General features: G+C 40.4%; 1 protein-coding gene and 1 pseudogene across 7 annotated transcripts in view; one reads left to right on the top strand and one right to left on the bottom strand.

Moving 5' to 3' along the window:
• LOC138440901 (zinc finger protein 569-like) overlaps nucleotides 1-11,749 on the bottom strand; it is a 71,595-nt gene extending 59,846 nt beyond the window's left edge. For 6 of the 7 annotated variants that reach the window (XM_069590982.1, XM_069590983.1, XM_069590981.1 and 3 more), the window contains exon 1: nucleotides 11,644-11,749. The gene's annotated coding sequence lies outside the window, so the exon portion shown is untranslated. The remainder of the gene's footprint in view (nucleotides 1-11,643) is intronic. The other variant, XM_069590978.1, reaches the window with a different exon arrangement.
• Nucleotides 11,750-12,307: 558 nt separating this feature from the next.
• Nucleotides 12,308-13,741, top strand: LOC138440658 (olfactory receptor 7G3-like; annotated as a pseudogene).
• The last annotated feature ends 7,570 nt before the right edge of the window (nucleotides 13,742-21,311 follow it).

The following is a 21,311-nucleotide window of genomic DNA, read 5'->3' as shown; positions in this document are numbered from 1 at the left end:
CAGTGGATCCTAAAGGAAGCAACCCTGAATACTCATTGGAAAGACTGATGCTGAAGCTGAAGTTCCAATACCTTGGCCACCTGATGCAAAGAGCTGACTCACTAGAAAAAACCGTGGTGCTGGGAAAGACTGAAGGCAAAAGCAGAAGGGGGTGTCAGAGATAAGATGGTTAGATAGCATCACTGACTCAAAGACATGACTTTCCCAGAGACAACTCTGGGAGATACTTAAGGACAGTGAAGACTGACGTGCTGCAGTCCACAGATCACAAAGTCAGACACGTCTTAGCAACTGAACAACAACAACAACAACAATGACCGATAATTTCCCAAAATGGAAGAATGAAACAGATATCCAGCTACAGAAAGCAGAGAGTCTCAAACAAGATGAACCCAGAGACACACACCAAAATATATCATAATTAAAATTCAAAAAGTAAACAGAGACTTCTAAAGGCAGTAAGAAAAAACAAGGAGTCATATACAAGGGACCCACTTAAGGCTATCAACTGATTTTTCTGCAGAAACCTTGCAGGACAGAGGGACATATACTTTGAAAGTGCTAAAAGGGAAAACCCTACAAATTAAAGATACTCTACCCAGCAAGGTTATCATTCAAAATCGAAGGCAAGACAAAGAACTTTCAGGTAAGCAAAAACTAGAGGAGTTCATCAAATCTAAAACAACTCTAAGAGAAATAGTAAAGGGTCTTCTCTTAAGTGGAAAAGAAAAGGCTACAAGCAGAAAAATGTATAGGAAAGAAAAGTCCCATTAGTAAAGTAAATATATAGTAAAGCCTGTGCAACAACCATTTAAGTAAGCAAGTACAAAGATTAAAAGAAACTATAACTACAACAATCAATTAAGTGTTAAACAAGAAATAGGACATTAAAGACAAAAAAACGTGCAATAAGGGAGAAATAACATAGAATGTGCTTGAAATTAAATCACTATTAGTTTAAAACAAACAGATCTAGTTACAGGTCAACATATGAATCCCAGAGTAATCACAAATTAGTAAAGCTAAAGACACACATACAGACTGAAAGTGAAAGGACAGAAAAAAGATAGTCCATGCAAAGGCAAACAAACAGGAATTTGGAGTAGCAATACTCAGAGTAGACAAAGTAGACTTTAAGACAAAGTCTAAACAAAAGACAAAGGACATTATGTAATGATAAAGGCATTAACACAAGGGAATGTAACAGCTGTTAACATATGTGTATTAATACAGGAGAGGCTAAATAAATAAAGTACATATTTACAGACAGAAAGGGAGACATTGAGAGTAATACAATAATAATAGGGAATTTTAATATCCAATTAGCATCAGTGGTGGAGAAGGCAATGGCAACCCACTCCAGTACTCGTGTCTGGAAAATCCCATGGATGGAGGAGCCTGGTAGGCTGCAGTCCATGGGGTTGCTGGGAGTCAGATACGACTGAGCGACTTCACTTTCACTTTTCACTTTCATGCATTGGAGAAGGAAATGGCAACTCACTCCAGTGTTCTTGCCTGGAAAATCCCAGGGACGGAGGAGCCTGGTGGCCTGCCATCTATGGGGTCGCACAGAGTCAGACACGACTGAAGTGGCTTAGCAGCAGCAGCAGTAGCAGTGGACAGATCATCCAGACAGAAAATCCAGAATAAAACAGTAGTCTTAAGACGCATTTGGCCACTTGGACTTAATAGATACCTACAGCATATTCCAACCCAAAACAGAGACATAAACATTCATCACAAGTGCACATGGAATGTTCTCCAAGACAGATGACATGTCTGCTCAACAAATTTAATGGACAGAGATAATATCAAAAAAATTTTTTGACTACAATGCTGTGAAACAAAGAAATCAATTACAGAAAAAAAATGGGAAAAGAACAAATATGTGGAGACCAAACAACATATATGTGGAGACCAAACAACATGTTACTACAAAATGAACAGGTCAACGAAGAAATTGGAAAATACCTCAAGACACATAAAATAGAAACAAAACGTCCCTAAATTGATGGGATGCAGCAGAAGTAGTCATGATGAGGGGATTTTATAATGATACAGGCCTATCTCAAGATGTTAAGAAAAATCTCAAGTAAACAACCTAATTTACCATTCAAAGGAATTAGAAAAAGAACAAAGCCTTAAGTTAGCAGAAGGAAAGAAGTAATAAACATCAGAGAGAAAATAAAATAGAGAACCCCACTCCCCCTACATTAGAAAAGATCAGTGAACCCAAAAGCGGGTCTTTTGAAAAGATAATTAGTGTTGATAAGGCTTTAGCCTGTCTCATTAAGGAAAAAAGAAGACCCAAATAAGCAAAATAAATAATGAAAGAGGAGAAATTATAACTGATTCCACACACAGAGAAATAATCAAAAGGGAATACTATGAGAAAAAAGAAAGTATACTGTAAAGTTATACGTCAATAAATTGAACAACTAGAAGAAATATGTATCTAGAATTACAAAACCTTTGAAAACTGAATAGGAATCCATGGATAATCTAAGTAGACTGATTACTAATGTTGAAACTGAATCAGCAATCAAAATTCTCCCAAATTAAAAGTCCAGGCAAGGCAGCTGCACAGGAGAATTCTATCCCACATATAAAGAAGGCTGAATACATAAGCTCTTGCCACACAGCATATGGGATCCCAGTTCTCTGACCACCAGGGATTGAATCAGTGCCCTCTGCACTGAAATAGTCTTAAACACTGGCCCACCAGGGAAGTCCCTTAATGTCTATTCCCAAAAACCAAAGAGGTGGAAATACTCCCAAATTCTTTCTATGAGACCATGATTACCCTGATGCTAAAACCTGAAAGGGGCAGTATATTAAAAAAAAAAAGATTATAGGCCAATATTTCGTATGTATAGAGATACAAAAATTCCCTGCAAAATATTAGCAAATAGAATTCAACAGTCTACAAAATGGATTATTCACAATGATCAAGTGAGATTTATTCCAGGGATGAAAGAATGGTTCCAAATCTGATCATCAAGCAATGTCATATACTACATTAATAAAAGGATACTAAAAATCACAGATAATTTCAATTAATGCAGGAAAAACACTGAATAAATTCACCATCTATTCAGACTAAGACTCTCATCAAAGTTGGTATAGAGGGTACACATCTCAACATAATGAAGGCCATTTATGACAAGCCCCAGCTAACATCAAACTCAATGGAATACAGAAAGTTTTTCATTTAAAATCAGAAGTAAGACAAGAATGCCCACTCTCATCCCTTCTCTTTAATGCAGTATTGGATGTCCCAGCCACAGCTATCAGATGAGAGAAAGAAACAAAGGCATCCAGATTGGAAAGGAAGAAGTACAATTGCCACTCTTTGAAGATTACATGGTACTATATATAAAAAAAACCCTAAAGTCACCATCAAAAAACTATTAGAACTAATAAATGAATTCAGTAAAGTGGCAGTATACAGGATTAATATAAAGAAATGTTTCTTTTCTATACCATAATAATGAATTACCAGAGAAAGAAAGCAGAAAAAAGAAGTTCCTTTGAAAAAAAGAATTCAGTTACTAGAAATAAATTTAACCAAAAAAAAGACCTATACCCTGAAAACTATATAACAGTGTAGGAAATTGAAGATGATATTACAAAGAAGTGGAAAGATATCCTGTGCTCATGGACTGAAAGAATCAATACAGTTAAAATTCCATACTACCCAAAGCAACCAGAAATTTAATGTAACCCGTAGGAAAGTACTCATGATATTTTTCAGAACTAGAAAAAAAAATTCTTAAATTATTTTAAATTACTCTGAAGAGCCAAGGCAGTATAGACAACAAAGAACAAAGCTAGGGGGTATCACAGTCATTGACTTCAAACTACACAAGTTTGTTTGTGTGTCTGTGCACAGTAGTGTTCAACTCTGCGACCCCATGGGCTCCTCTGTCCATGGGATATCCCAGGCAAGAATATTGGAGCGGGTTGCCATTTCCTTTCCCAGGGGATCTTCCCAACCCTGGAAGCGAACCTGTGTCTTTGATGTCTCCCTCACTGGTAGGCAGGTTCTACACTACACTACAAAGCTACAGCAATGAAAACCATATAAAACTGATACAAAAACAGACTCATATATGAATGGAATAGTATAAAGAGCCAAAAAATAAACACACACACTTAGAGTCAACTAATCTCCTACAATGCAGTCAAAAATACACAATGTAGAAAAGACAGTATGGCTAACAAATGGTGCTGAAAACACTGGACAGCTCATGTAAAAGAATAAAATTGGAATATTTTCACATACCATGTATGAAAAAAAGCTTAAAACGGATTAAAGACCTAAATACAAGACTAGAAACTTGGGCTTCCCTTGTAGCTCAGTCAGTAAAGAATCTGCCTGCAAGGCAGGAGACCTGGGTTTGATTTCTGCGTTGGGAAGATAATCTGGATAAGGAAATGGCAACCCACTCCAGTGTTCTTGCCTGGAGAATTCCATGAACAGAGGAGCCTGGCAGGCTACAGTCTATGGGGTCACAAGAGTCAGACACGACATAGTGACTAAACTACCACCAGAAACCATAAAACTCCTAGAAGAAAATATACACAGAACGCTCTTTGACATACATATTAGCAGGATGCTTTTGGCTCTGTCTCCTAAGGCAAAGACAACAGAGGCAAAGATAAACAAATGGAATTGAAGTACATGTAAAAGCTTTTGTAAAGCAAAATAAACAATCAAAAAATGTAAAGAAAAAAAAAAGTAAAGACCATCTACTGAATGGCAGAAAATATCTGCAAATGATATGACCAATAATAGATTAAAGTACAAAATATGTAAATAGCTCATACAACTTAAGATTAAAAAAAAACCCAAATAATCCTATTAAAAAAATGAACAGAAGACTTGAAGACATTTTTCCAAGGAACACACACAGATGGCCAACAGGTTCATGAGATGATTCTCAAGGTCCCTTATCCTTAGAGAAATGCAAATCAAAACTGCAGTGAGCTATCTCTTCACGCAGAATGGTCATCAAAAAGGTCACAAATAACAAATTTGGCCAGACTGTGAAGAAAGGGGAACACTGGTATTCTGCTGGTGGGAATGTAAATTGGTGCAGCCACTATGGAAAATAGTATGGGGATTCCTCAAGAAACTACACCATGATCTAGCAATTCCATTTCTTTGGGTGTATATCCAAAGAAAACGAAAACAGTAATTTAAAAATATACATGCACCCCAATGTTCATAGCAACGTTATTTACAGCAGGAAAGTTATGGAAGCAACCTAAGTGTCCATCAACACATGAATGGAAGGAAAAGACTCAAAAATGAAATATTATTCAGAGTCACTGGAAAAGATTCTGATGCTGGGAAAGATTGAGGGCAAGAGAAGGGGACAACAGAGGATGAGATGGTTGGATGGTATAACTGACTCAATGGACGCAAGTTTGAGCAAACTCAAACAGATAGGGAAGCATGGGGAAGCTTCCACTGCAGAGGTCAGGGGTTCAATTCCTGTTGGGGTAATAAGATCGTGCATGCCTCCGGGAGATAATATCCCACATACACCATGGTGGGGACAAAAATATACATAAATAAATGATGGTGGTAGTTTAGTGGCTAAGTCATGTCTGACACTTGCAGCGCCATGGACTGTAGCCCACCAGGCTCCTCTGTTTATGGGATTCTCCAACCAAGACTCCTGGAATGAGTTGCCAATTCCTTTTCCAGGGGATCTTCCCGACCCAGGGATTGAACCCAGTCTCCTGCCTTGGAGGATTTTTTACTACTGAGTTACCAGAGAAGCCCCAAATAAATAAATAAACACACAAATACACACTAAACATAGGCTTTCTGTGATGTTCTTCCAGGGCTAATCCTCCAATATGGCTCAAATACAATTCCAAAAACTTCTTAGATTAATGTTTCGTGGACAGTTCAGTCCAGTTGCTCAGTCCTGCCCAACTGTTTGTGACCTCATGGATTGCAGCATGCCAGGCCTCCCTGTCCAGCACCAACTCTTGGAGCTTGCTCAAACTCATGTCTATCGAGTCAGTGATGCTATCCAACCACCTCATCCTCTGTCGAACCCTTATCCTCTTGCCTTCAATCTTTCCCAGCATCAAGGTCTTTTCCACTGAGTCAGTTCTTTGCATCAGGTGGTCAAAGTATGGGAGCTTCAGCATCAGTCCTTCCAATGAATATTCAGTGTTGATTTCCTTTAGGATCGACTGGTTTGATCTCCTTGCTGTCCAAGGGACTCTCAAGAGTCTTCACCAACACCACAGTTCAAAAGCATCAATTCTTCAGTGCTCAGCTTTCCTTATGGTCTAGCTCTCACATCCCTCCATAATGACTACTGGAAAAATCATAGCTTTGATGACACGGACTTTTGTCAGTAAAGTCTGCTTTTTAATATGCTGTCTAGGTTGGTCATAGCTTTTCTTCCAAGGAGCAAGTGTCTTTTAATTTCACGGCTGCAGTCACATCTACAGTGATTTTGGAGCCCAAGAAAATAAAGTCTGTCACTGTTTCCCCATCTATTTGCCATGAAATGATGGGACCGGATGCCATGATCTTTGTTTTCTGAATGTTGAGTTTTAAGCAAGCTTCTTCACACTCCTTTTCCACTTTCATTAACAGGCTCTTTAGTTTCTCTTCACTTTCTGCCATAAGGGTGGTGTCATCTGCATATCTGAGATTATTGATATTTCTTCCAGCAATCTTGATTCCAGCTTGAGCTTCATCCAGTCCAGCATTTCACATGAAGTACTCTGCATATAAGTTAAATAAGCAAGGTGACAATATACAGCCTTTTCCCAATTTGGAACCAGTCTGTTATTCCATGTCCGGTTCTAACTGTTGCTTCTTGACTTGCATACAGATTTCTCAGGAGGCAGGTAAGGTATTCCCATCTCTTTAAGAACTTTTCACAGTTTGTTGGGACCTACACAGGCAAACGCTTTCGCGTAGTCAATAAAGCAGAAGTAGATGTTTTCCTTGAATCCCCCTGATTTTTCTATGATCCAATGGATGTTGGCAACTTGATCTCTGGTTCCTGTGCCTTTTCTCAATCAGCTTGAACATCTGGAAGTTCTCAGTTCAGGTACTATTGAAGCCTAGCTTGGAGAATTTTGAGCATTACTTTACTAGCATGTGAGATGAGTGCAATTGTGCTGCAGTTTGAACATTCTCTGCATTGTCTTTTTTTGGGATTGGAATGAAAACTGACTTTTCCCATTCCTGCGGCCACAGCTGAGTTTTCTAAGTTTGCTGGTATACTGAATGCAGCATCCTCATCTTTAATAGCATCATCTTTTAGAATTTTAAACAGCTCAGCTGGAATTTCATCACCTCCACTAGCTTTGTAGTAATGCTTCCTAAGACCCACTTGACCTCACATTCCAGGATATCTGGCTCTAGATGAGTGACCACACCATCATGGTTATCTGGGTTATTAAGACCTTTTTTGTATAGTTCTTCTTTGTATTCTTGCCCAGAGATAAACACACCCACCTTCGGTTACCTAATCTGTGACAAAGGGAAGAATATCTGATGAATAAAAAACAGACTCTTCAATAAGTGGTGCTGAGAAATCTGGATCAGTTCAGTTCAGTTCAGTCGCTCAGTCGTGTCTGACTCTTTGCAACCCCATGAATCGCAGCACGCCAGGCCTCCCTGTCCATCACCATCTCCCGGAGTTCACTCAGACTCACGTCCATCGAGTCCATGATGCCATCCAGCCATCTCATCCTCGGTTGCCCCCTTCTCCTCCTGCCCTCAATCCCTCCCAGCATCAGAGTCTTTTCCAATGAGTCAACTCTTCACATGAGGTGGCCAAAGTACTGGAGTTTCAGCTTTAGCATCATTCCTTCCAAAGAAATCCCAGGGCCAATCTCCTTCAGAATGGACTGGTTGGATCTCCTTGCAGTCCAAGGGACTCTCAAGAGTCTTCTCCAACACCACACTTCAAAAGCATCAATTCTTCGGTGCTCAGCCTTCTTCACAGTCCAACTCTCACATCCATACATGACCACAGGAAAAACCATAGCCTTGACTAGAAGGACCTTAGTTGGCAAAGTAACGTGTCTGCTTTTGAATATACTATCTAGGTTGGTCATAACTTTTCTTCCAAAGAGTAAGCGTCTTTTAATTTCATGGCCGCAGTCACCATCTGCAGTGATTTTGGAGCCCCCCAAAATAAATTCTGACACTGTTTCCACTGTTTCCCCGTCTATTTCCCATAAAGTGATGGGACCGGATGCCATGATCTTCGTTTTCTGAATGTTGAGCTTTAAGCCAACTTTTTCACTCTCCTCTTTCACTTTCATCAAGAGGCTTTTCAGCTCCTCTTCACTTTCTTCCATAAGGGTGGTGTCATCTGCATATCTGAGCTTATTGATATTTCTCCCAGCAATCTTGATTCCAGCTTGTGTTTCTTCCAGTCCAGCGTTTCTCATGATGTACTCTGCATAGAAGTTAAATAAGCAGGGTGACAATATACAGTCTTCACGTACTCCTTTTCCTATTTGGAACCAGTCTGTTGTTCCATGTCCAGTTCGAACTGTTGCTTCCTGACCTGCATACAGATTTCTCAAGAGGGAGGTTAGGTGGTCTGGTATTCCCATCTCTTTCAGAATTTTCCACAGTTTATTGTGATCCACACAGTCAAAGGCTTTGGCATAGGCAATAAAGCAGAAATAGATGTTTTTCTGCAACTCTCTTGCTTTTTCCATGATCAAGCGGATGTTGGCAATTTGATCTCTGGTCCTCTGCCTTTTCTAAAACCAGCTTGAACATCAGGGAGTTCACGGTTCACGTATTGCTGAAGCCTGGCTTGGAGAATTTTGAGCATTACTTTACTAGCATGTTAGATGAGTGCCATTGTGTGGTAGTTTGAGCATTCTTTGGCATTGCCTTTCTTTGGGATTGGAATGAAAACTGACCTTTTCCAGTCCTGTGGCCACTGCTGAGTTTTCCAAATTTGCTGGCATATTGAGTGCAGCACTTTCACAGCATCATCTTTCAGGATTTGAAAAAGCTCAACTGGAGTGCCATCACCTCCACTAGCTTTGTTCGTAGTGATGCTTTCTAAGGCCCACTTGACTTCACATTCCAAGATGTCTGGCTCTAGATGAGTGATCACGCCATCGTGATTATCCGGGCCTTGAAGATCTTTTTTGTACAGTTCTTCTGTGTATTCTTGCCACCTCTTCTTAATATCTTCTGCTTCTGTTAGGTCCATACCATTTCTGTCCTTTAAGAATGAAATTAGAACACTTCCTAACACCCTACACAAAAATAAACTCAAAATGGATTAAAGCCCTAAACATAGGCCGAGACTCTATAAAATTTTTAGAGGAAAACAAAGGAGAAACACTCTTTGACATAAGTCATGATAAGATCTTTTTTGACCTACTTAGTAAATTACTGAAAATTTAAGAAATTGAATGGGACCTAGTTAAACTTAAAAGATTTTTCAAAGCAAAGGAAACTATATAGAAGATAAAAAGGCAACCCTCCAACTGGGAGCAAAAAATTTTGTAAGAAAGCAATACAGAAGGGTTAGACTCCAAAATATACAGACAGGTTATGGAGCTCACTATCAAAAAAGAAAATCAAACAACCCAATCAACAAATGTGGCTTTCCCACATTTTTCACATTAGTAGGGTTTTAATCCAGAGTGAAATTTTTGTGACACTGAAGGCATAAGGAACATTTAAAGTATTTTCCACATTGCTTACATAAAAAAGGACTCTTTCCAATGTGAGATTTTCAATGCGTCCTAATCTCAGATCTAACAAAAATGTCACCACAGTGTTCACATGAAAACTATCATGGGCTTCGATATGTAAAGTAAGTAAAGAAGACAAGATGAAGGCTTTACCACATTCCTCATATTTATATGGTTTTGTTCCAGTGTGAAAGATGAAACAATATACAGAGAAGTTTATTTACACAATAACAGATGCTAAAAGAAATTATAGGAAGGTGCTGGGAAATAATTTATTCTGAGGATCAGAATATCACCACACATAGGACTTTATAGGAAAGTCTACCTTTAAAATAGAAAACTCTGATGATTCCTAGCTTAAACAAGTAGTCCTACTGAGCAACACAACCAAGGGATGTCCTAAATTTACATTTCCTGATGGAATCCAACTTGATGTACACAACATCACCTTCAAAATATGCGTAAGAAATAACCAGTAGAATATACCAGGAGTTGGCACATTTTGGTCATAGGTGTATTTTTGTAAATAAAGTTCTTTGGATCACAGATATGCCCATTTGTTTCCCTAAGTCGACAGTATTATTCTGCTACTAAGGCAGAGTTGAGTAATTCCATACCTTATTGCTCGTGACACATCAAGCACTAACTATCTGGGCCTCTTCAGACAATACGTTGGCCAGCCATGGCTCTCAACCAATTACCAACTAACAGAAACTACACATGAAGGAAAACTTAAACATACTGTGAATATAAAACCACAAATATAAAACTGTGACTTTTTAAACAATGTGTGACTCCTCAAAGTATCAATATAATGAACTTAACAGACAACGGCAGGTGATTTTGGTTAAAAAAAAGACTAAAAGGCATTAACAGTTGTCACACATAAGCCCTGATTGTGTTCTAGATCCCCAAAGTACCAAAAACACATTTTGGAACCACGTGGAGAGGCTAATTTATTATAGTAGATACTTCAAAATATTATTTTTACCTTTGTTATGTGAAATAATGGAATTCTTATATTTAGTAGGATAATGCCCATACCTTTAGAAGAAGGTATTTAAAAGACAAGTTATCATGTATGCGACTTATTTTCAACTTATTCTCAAACAGCTCACCACGGTGTATTTGTAAATCGAGGAGAGAATAAGCATGGAAAATACTAAAACTAAATGAATCTACGACAACGAACATTCACTGTACTGGAAGGTCACATTTTACTGAGGTTCTAGGCGTTACACAATCACATAACGTGGGGAAATATACATTTAATCCAAACAAGTTATTTACGGCTTCTCATTCTTGAACTTGTATCAAAAAGCCTCCACCGTATCTCCTGGAGACCCGAGTTTGACTGTGGGATCTTACGACCCTAGGTATTTCAGATGAGTTAACTGCTCTCGGGGTGTGTGTGTTTTGAAAACAAGTTCTGTAATCTACATACATTTAAACAGAGTAATACGCGCAGCCTTGATATCCGAAGAATCTGTACCTCTATGTAATATTCAAAAACAACGTGCAAAGAGAAAGCCAAATTGTTTGGTGAAACATTATTTTTCATACAAAAGAAGCAGGCGTTTAAACCAACTCTCCCCAATACTCTGAGCAATAGGGCAGGGTAGCCAGGTTCTTAACACCCAGAGGACGTGGGGGACGGAGCAACGCACACTAGAACAGCGGAAATTCTTTTCCTCGTGGACGAAAGTCACAAAGAACTCATTGGAGTCTTTCGAATAGGGAAGCACAGTAAATGTCGACACCCCGCAGACGCGCCCTCACAGCACTTAACACCCGACGGTGACTCAGATCCCGCGGACGCGAAAGGGGCCAGGGCTCTCTCAGGAGTCCCCTAGGAAGCCAGGCCCAACATGCTGTATAACGACCTCGGTGCATCCCAGAACCCTGCCTCCACGCAAGACTCACCCACAACAATGTGAAACACAGGACAACTAGCCTACTTCTTTCCACCAGGCATAGACCAGCCCGACCAAAATGCTGTCGCGAGCTAGTGACGCCACTTCCGCCTAATGCTGTCGCGAGCCAGTGAGGCCACTTCCGCCTAGTGCCGCGGCTGTAGAGAGGCGGGGTTCCAGGACGCTGGCTGCCATTCAAGTTCGATTGATTGGCAAGTTCCCCTGTTAGCAGCGATACGGTAGTTTTCGTCGCGTTGGGGCGGGACCCCTAGGTCAGCTCAGAACGCGGACTGCAGGCAGAAGCAGGCCCAGCTTAAGCGGCTGAGGCCAGAACTGCGAGCAGAAGGCGGAGCCTATAGCAGGATATAGTTTTGGAGGCGAGTTTTGGGGCAAGTGATAGTTCTGGATTTGGAGGGCAGAAGGGAGAGGCTGGCGATGGTTACCCGCTCAAAACGATGCTACTCAAAAACTTTTCTGCCTGCCTGTTCTCAGATTCCTGGAGCTCTTAAAATTAGATTCTCCCATATTGACAAACCTGGCAATCCTTGAGATGGCCAGATTCGGCCAGACACCACTTTCTGATCAAATTCGTTGTTGTCAGGGGTAGGGCCACAGAGCAAAGTGGGGTAAGTGCACTATCAACACACATGGAGCTGCTCGACTACTACAGAAATTTTGGAAAAAGCAGAATTATCCAAGGGGAAAATTCCACCTCAAAGAAGGAAGAACGTTCAAGCCATTGACATGCTACACCTGAAATAGGCTAAAGCTGAGCTGGACACCACAAAGGCTGATGGTCTTGAAGGCAGCGACTCATTTGTGAAAAAGAAGAAAGGAAGAAATTTTCCCTAAAATAATATCTGTACAAGATAATGGTGTTTATCATGCTCTCAGGGAAGGAATATTAGATTGTCAGTCAAAATGTGTGGGGTTTTTTCCTCGTTTTTCTGATTGTTCAGTCACTCAGTCGTGTCTCCTTGCAACCTCATGGACGTCAGCATGCCAGGCTTCCCTATCCTTCACTATTTCCCAGGGTTTGCTCAAACTCATGTCCATTTTTCTGGGGGTGTTCATTAATAGGATAAAGTTTCTTTATATTTGGGGACTCCTGTTTGTTTGAATTAGCTTTGCTTTGTTGGTTACCTGGCACAGTGATCAGCTACATGGATGCAGAAAACCAAAAAGTTGTCTCAAAATTCCTCTTCTTGGGACTCAGAAGATCCAGACCAGCAGCCCCTCCTCTTCAGGCTTTTCCTGTCTATGTACCTGGTCCTGGTGCTTGGGAACCTCATCATCCTCACTGTCAGCTCTGACCCCCACCTCTACCCCCAATGTACTTTTTCATCTCCCATCTGTCTCTTTCTGATATTTGTTTCAATTCCACTGTAGTTCCAAAAATGCTAGCAAATATCCAGACACAGAGCAAAGTTATCACCTATGAAGGCTGTATCATCCAGATGTATTTTATCTTGGTTTTTGGGTACTTGGATTACTTCCTCCTGACTGTGATGACCGATGACCACTATGTGGCCATATGCCACCCCTTGCACTACACAGTCACCATGAGTCCCCACCTGTGTGCCCTGCTGGCTCTAGTCTCTAGATCTCTCAGTGTCCTAGTCAGCCTCTTGCACAGTCTGATGGTATTGAATCTCTCGTTCTCCCTGCACATGGAAATTCTGAACTTCTTCTGTGAATTTGCTGCAGTGCTCAAGTCTGCCTGTTTGGATGCTCTCAGTAATTACATCATGCTGTATTCTGTGACTGGATTGCTGGGAATTCCTCCACTTGCTGGGATCCTTTTCTCTAACACTAAGATTATTTCCTCCATATTGAACATCTCTTCGGTGGAGGGGAAGTACAAAGCTTTCTGTGTACTGTGGGTCTCACCTAACAGTCATTTCCTTATTCTATGGGACAGGATTAGGAGTGTATCTCAGTTCTCCCCTTCCGCCTCAGAGCAGGCAATTGCCTCAGTGAGGTACACCGTATGTGGTACACCTCATGAGGTACATCCCCATGCTGAACCTCTTCATCTACAGCTTGAGGAAAGGGATATGAATGGGGCCCTGAGGAAACTTGCCAGCAGGTCTTTGTTGTCCTTGTGAGGAGATATGGATGTTGGGATGGGAGAATCACTGTAATAACCTATATAAATATACTGGCAATCAGAAATACCTAATCTTCAACTTCATTGAGTGTATGCTTTGTCCCTGTTTTTCTGAAATACCATAGCTTGAGCTTCTTCTAAGTTTTCACTTCCTAAAGCAACTGATTCTTGGACTTCTCTGATGGCTTAGTGGATAAGAAGCCACCTGCCAATGCAGGGGATGTGTGTTTGATCCCTGGTCCAAGAAGATTCCACATACTGAGGAGCAACTAAGCTTGAGCACCACAACGACTGAGGCCATGATCTAGAACTCATGAGCCGCAGCGACTGAGGCCGTGTGCTGCAACCAATGATGTCAGTGCACCTCGAGTCTATGCTCCAAAACAAAAGAAGCCATTGAAATGGGAAGCCATCCAATGACAGTTGGAAAGCAGTCCCTTCCAGCTACAACTAGAGAAAGCCAGCCTGTAACAGTGAATACCCAGTATAATGAAAAATAAGATAAAAAATAAGTAATAAAAAATAAGACAAAAGCAACTGATTCTCAAGAACTTCCTTTAGTGAAATTTATGATCTCTTTCCTGTGCAGAAATGTTCATTCTACAGTTCAGTTCAGTGCAGTTCAGTCGCTCAGTTGTGTTCAACTCTTTGTGACCCCATGGACTGTAGCATGCCAGGCCTCCCTGTTCATCACCAACTCCTGGAGTTTACTCAAACTCATGTCCATTGAGTCAGTGATGCCATTCAACCATCTCATCCTCTGTTGACCCCTTTTCCCTCCATCAATCTTTCCCAGCATCAGGGTTTTTTTCAGATGAGTCAGTTCTTCACATCAGGTGGCCAAAGTATTGGAGTTTCAGCTTCAGCATCAGTCCTTCCAATGAATATTCAGGACTGATTTCCTTTAGGATGGACTGGTTGGATCTCCTTGCAGTCCAAGGGACTCTCAAGAGTCTTCTCCAACACCACAGTTCAAAAGCATTAATTCATCAGTGCTCAGCTTTCTTTATAGTCCAACTCTCACATCCATAAATGACCACTGGAAAAACCATAGCCTTGACTAGATGGACCTTTGTTGGCAAAGTAATGTCTCTGCTTTTTAATATGCTGTGTAGGTTGGTCATAACTTTTCTTCCAAGGAGTAAGCGTCTTTTAATTTCATGGCTGCAGTCACCATCATCAGTGATTTTGGAGCCCAGGAAAATAAAGTCTGACAATGTTTCCACTGTTTCTCCAACTATTTCCCACGAAGTGATGTGACCAGATGCCATCATCTTTGTTTTCTGAATTTTGAGCTTTAAGCCAACTTTTCACTCTCCTCTTTCACTTTCTTCAAGAGGCTCTTTAGTTCTTCTTCCCTTTCTGCCATAAGGGTGGTGTCATCTGCATATCTGAGGTTATTGATATTTCTCTTGGCAACCTTGATTCCAGCTTGTGCTTCATCCAGCCCAGCGCTTCTCATAATGTACTCTGCATATAAGTTAAATAAGCAGGGTGACAATATACAGCCTTGATGTACTCCTTTTCCTATTTGGAACCAGTTTGTTATTCCATGTCCAGTTCTAACTGTTGCTTCCTGACCTGCATACAGATTTCTCAGGAGGCAGGCCAGGTGGTCTGGTATTCTCGTCTCTTTAAGAATTTTCCATAGTTTGTGGTGATCCACACAGTCAAAGGCTTTGGCATAGTCAATAAAGCAGAAATAAATGTTTTTCTGGAACTCTTTTGCTTTTTTTGATGATCCAGCAGATGTTGGCAAATTGATCTCTGGTTCCTCTGCCTTTTCTAAAACCAGCTTGAACATCTGGAAGTTCATGGTTCCCTACTGTTGAAGCCTGGCTTGGGGAATTTTGAGCATTACTTTGCTGGTGTGTGTGAGATGAGTGCCATTGTGTGGTAGTTTGAGCATTCTTTGGCATTGCCTTTCTTTGGAATTGGAATGAAAACTGAACTTTTCTAGTCCTGTGGCCACTGCTGAGTTTTCCAAATTTGCTGGCAAATTGAGTGCAGCACTTTCACAGCATCATCTTTCAAGATTTGAAATAGCTCAACTGGAATTCCATCACCTCCACTAATTTTGTTCATAGTGATGCTTCCTAAGGCCCACTTGACTTCGCATTCCAGGATGTCTGGCTCTAGGTGAGTGATTATACCATTGTGATTAACTGGGTGATGAAGATCTTTTTTGTATAGTTTTTGTATAGCTTCAGACATTTTTTGTATAGTTTCAGACTTAAATTGAAGAAGTTAGGGAAAACCACTAGACCGTTCAGGTATGACCTAAATCAAATCCCTTAGGATTATACAGTGGAAGTGAGAAATAGATTTAAGGGATTAGGTCTGATAGACAGAGTGCCTGATGAACTATGGATGGAGATTTGTGACATTGTACAGGCGACAGGGAGCAAGACCATCCCCAAGAAAAAGAAATGCAAAAAAGCAAAATGGCTGTCTGAGGAGGCACTTTCTGAAAAGGAAAGATATACCCATTTGAATGCAGAATTCCAAAGAATAGCAAGGAGAGGTAGAAAAGCCTTCCTCAGTGATCAGTGCAAAGAAATAGAGGAAAAGAATAGAATGGGAAAGACTAGAGATCTCTTCAAGAAAATTAGGGACACCAACAGAACATTTCATGAAAAGATGTTCATTGTCAGTCTCTTTCATACACCATTAGGCATATCAAGATAATCACTGGGACTTCCCTCGTTGTCCAGTGGTTAAGACTCTCTACTTCCACTGCAGGGGCCCTGGATTGGATTCCTGGTTGAGGAAATAAGATCCCGCCTGGCACACTATGTGCCCCTCTCCCTCCTGGAAAAAAATCATCAATTCACCCATCAGAATGGCTAAAGTTCAAAAGATTAAAAATACCAAGGGCTGGCAAAGACATGGAGCAATGGGGACTTTCATATACTACTTGTGTACTAGGATATTTATACTGGAGCATAAATGGATTCAGTTACTTTGGAAACTGGCACATGCACTAAATCTAATTATACTCCTACTCTACATCATAGCCCTCCTGCTCTTAGGTATATACCTGACTGAAATGAGTGCTTATATTCACAAAACATGTCTGAAAATGTTTACAGCAGCATATGAAAGATAGCACCACAGTGGAAATAATTCAAATGCCCATCAGTGCTAGAATGGATAAACAAAATACGGCACACCAAAATACAGAAAATTCCACATTAATATGAAAAGAACAAATGCTCCTATGCACAACAACATTGACAAACCTCAGACATAAGTTAGATTTTCATGAAAGTGTATACATTATATGATGCCATTTTTATGAAATCTAGGAGCAGGGAAACTCATTGACGGACAAAGGAGTCAGTGTAGTGGGTACTTTGGATGTGGGAAATGTTGACTGAGAAAGGTCACAAAGACACATTCTGGGTGATGGAAGTGTTTTATATCTTCGTCGAGGTGAGTAGCTATGAAGATATATATTAGTAAAAGCTCTTCATGTGTTTAAGATTTTTTCATGTTATTATGTTATTATATTATGCCTCAATTAAAATAAAAAAGAGATAGGACTTCCCTGGTGGTCCAGTGGTTAAGAATCTACCTTCCAATGCAGAGGACATGGGTCATGGGTTCAATCCCTGGTCAGGGAGCTAGATCCCACATGCCATGGAACAGCTAACCCACAACCAGGGAGAAGCCCATAGGCCACAATGCAAGATCCTGTTAGTCACAGCTATGACATGATGGAGTCAAATAAATAAACAAATACATTTTTTTAATTTAAGAAAATAAAAATGAGATAATGCCAATTATATAAAGCGGTGACATTGTGTTCACTGAAAACTCTCTTCAAAATTAATATGTCATTCAAATTTTAAGTTTTATTTACTACAGGAAATTTAGAATTAATAGCTTAGCATTGAGACCAGTGTCAAACAGGTTCGTGGCCCCAGAAGAGATGATTTCAGTCCGGGACCAAAAGACACAGTCCTAGTCACTCAGAGCTTTGTGCAGTAAAGTTTATTAAAGTAACAGTGATAGAGAAAGCTTCCAACAAAATCACTGAAAGGGGCACAAAAGTGCCCGCATTGCTAGTTTAAGTGGGGCATTATATACTTTTCAACTGGCTGTTGGGAATAAATAAAAATACCACAAGGTTGAAAGAGTTCCATCAGACCCTTTCCCAAGGCATACATCCTGAGATAACTTTGGCACAAGATTAGCCAGAGACAATGGGTTCTGGGCAACCTCTCTGGGAAAGATATACTGTTGCTGTGTTATCAGGGCTACAAGTCTTGAGACACAGGTTCCTAGGCAAGATTTGTTACAATTATAATGATTAACATACAGCCTAAGAAAAACATTTCCATGAGTAAGGCATTATGCTGTGTAATCATTAGCTCCTAAAGAAAGGCCAGATCTCAGGCAAAACACATTGTTGCACAAGGCTTAAGGAAAGCAAGACTGAGAATGTTCACCTCCTCCTTAAAGGGGTGTGAACTGCATAGGCTAACACTCTCAGAATCCAAGGAAGTGTATATGGTCTGCAGGGATGAAATAAAATTAAGCTAATTTGCCTAAATACCTTTGGTTATATTGATAAATTATCTGAAGCCTCCTGTTTAGGTTTCTTCTAGTCCTGCTTCTCCCCGACTCACTTCCTTCCCTGTATGCTCCCTGGAAGTCAAGATATATATTTGGCCAACTTTGTCTTAAATAGCAAGTCTATACCATAGTGAGCCTCTCAAATATTGTTAAGTGAATAAAACCATATTTGAGGTACCTTTTGGAACTAAGTTTGGACTAACAGGTTTAATCAACAAATCTTAGAGCCGGAAAAGTCCTTTGTGTCTTTCATGTAGCTTCATTAGTTGTTCTTTTTTTTTTTTTTAAATGAGTGTACAGATTTCCTTGAGGAAGACCAAATTTCCAGGAATGGACCACTGATGTCAGAGACTGTTTTGGGGAAGATAGATGAGTCTATTCTGTGAGCAACTTATATATTGTACTGTTTCCATAATATCTTACAGAAAAACACAAATGATCTTTTCAGCCAGTCCAGTAGTTCTCTCTGTAAACACATGGTCTATTGATCTTTGTAGCAGTGCTTCACATCCTCGATAGAAGCTCTCATTTCTATCGAAGATGAAGCCTTTACGACGTGATTCTTACCCTTGTTAATCACGAGAGAGCTTGCTTTTTCTCTCTGCCCTCTGCCCTGTGAGGACTCAATGAGAAGGAAACAACCTGCAAACCGGAAGATAACTTGATGATCCTGGTTAAAGAGATGAAACAGGATAGTTATACAGATAGTTGTTGAAATCCTGGTAGGGGATTACAGATACAGAGGGAAAGAAACCTAGCGAACTTTGTTAGTTAATGATCGCTGAAGAAGGCTATCAGAACCTCATGAAATGAAGTAGGCTCGCTTAAGTATAAAGTATGAGACATGCCCCAGGTCATGAAGTGAAAGAAAAAAATGTTATCAATCTTCTGATGATGTGAATAAGCGCTATGACAGGCCTAGTTTGACCTCATAGAGTCAGACACTCTTCTGCCCCATACAAAGGGGGAGCTGGTAACAAAAGCCTAACATCTACTTGAACAAAAAGGAAGAAAGAGGTGTTTTCCTTCTCCTCCACTCTCTTTTGATTATAAAAATATAGTCTATTTAATCCTTGGGAGGGCTTTCCTAGTGGCTCGGAGGTATAGAATTCGCCTGTAATGCAAGAGCCACAGGAGACACGGGTCCAATTCCTGGGTCAGGAAGATCCTCTGGAGAAGGAAATGGCAACCCACTCCAGTATTCTTGCCTGGAGAATCCCATGGACAGAGGAGCCTGTCAGTTTACAGTCCTTGGGGTGGCAAGAGTCAGATACGACTTAGCAACTAAACCACCACCACCACCAATCCCTGGGGTGGAGTCCCCTCCACATGGCCTGCTTGCATCTCTCACAAGTGTCCTATATTAACAGATCAACTTCATGCCTACTACTTTCCCTCTTGCTGAATTCCATCTGTGCAGAGACACAAAGAATCTGAGCCTCTGTAAGTTCAGACACCAGGTGAGTGATTGTAATGGGTTCGAGTCCCAGTCTGAGGTTCACAGTTTCACTGGTACTTAGATCTCAGAGTTCCAGCCTGTAGAACTGTGAGAAATACATTTTCATTGTTTTCAACCCCCACCCCACCCCCACTTATGATATATATATATATTTTTTACAGCAACCCAAGCTGACTTAACACTCCTTTTTTTCAAGTAAATGGAAGAATTTGTGTAACCCATCAATATTATGATATTGTTGTTTAGTTGCTAAGTCTTGTTCAACTATTCTATGACCTCATGGACTCTGGCCCACCAGGCTCATCTGTCCATGGGATTTCCCAGGCAGGAAAACTGGAGTGAGTTGCCATTGACTTCTCCAGGGATCCTCCTGACCCAGGGGTTGAATCTGCCTTTTGAGCACTGCAGGCAGATTCTTTACCACTGAACCACTAGGGAAGTGCTTCCAATTTTCCAAATAACCAATATTCTCTCTACACACTCTCATTTGTCAAGTTTCCTTTCAAAATTGTTATTTAAAAAAATTCCCATAGTTTTTACTAATATATTGTTTCCAATCCAAGTTCTCACTATAATGCTTTTGTGATATTAATAATTTGAGCCTTAATACCCTGCTTATATTTTTTGTCTTATCAATGAGTTCAGGGTTCAAATGCAAAAGTTTTGAAAGTACATACTGTGTGAAAAATCTATGCCATCGCTCTGAAGAAAGGAAGGGAGAATGAAGGAAAGAAGGATAAAACATTGAATTTGTTCTCAGTTTAGATGTCACTCCTTAAGAGAAGCCTTTCCCAACTATGGAACTCCATGTAGCACAAATAAGTTCTCATCAGACACTGTTCATACTACTGTAGGTCACGCTCCCTGAAAAGCTGATTCTGAGACAAGGACAGACTTTTAGGAAGCTTTTTGGGATGTGTTTTGGGGATAAACAAAATTACTATATGACTCAGCAATTCTACTCCCGAATCATTGAAAACACTCAAACAAATATATTGGGTTGGCAAAAAAGTCTAAGTTTTCCCATAATATGTTACTTTTCAGCCAAACCAATATGTGCATGCAATCCAATATGTACAGCACTACTCCCAGTTAAAAATCATGGAAATAACCCAAATGCTCATCACTGGATGAAAGGATACACAAACTGTGGTACACATATACAGTGGAACATTATTCAGTCATAAAAAAGAATGGAGCAATTAAATATCAATTACACAGCCAGAGGGCAGGAGGAGAAGGGGACGACAGAGGATGAGATGATTGGATGGCATCAGTGACTCAATGGACATGGGTTTGGGTGGACTCCGGGAGTTGGTGATGAACAGGGAGGCCTGGGGTGCTGCGGTTCATGGGGTCACAAAGAGTTGGACACACTGAGTGACTGAACTGAACTGAACACAGCCAGAAATTTTCCCTAAGGAATGAAATACTAATTTCATGAACGTGCTCAGTGAAAGATGCCAGATACAAAGGTCTCATATTGTATGACTCCTTTTATCTGAAATATCCAGAATAAGTAAATCCA

The sequence above is a fragment of the Ovis canadensis genome, chromosome 5 (assembly GCF_042477335.2).
Source record: "Ovis canadensis isolate MfBH-ARS-UI-01 breed Bighorn chromosome 5, ARS-UI_OviCan_v2, whole genome shotgun sequence".
Classification (NCBI taxonomy): domain Eukaryota; kingdom Metazoa; phylum Chordata; class Mammalia; order Artiodactyla; family Bovidae; genus Ovis; species Ovis canadensis.
The sequence above is the reverse complement of the archived record's forward strand: the minus strand, read 5'-3'. Positions and strand labels throughout refer to the sequence as shown.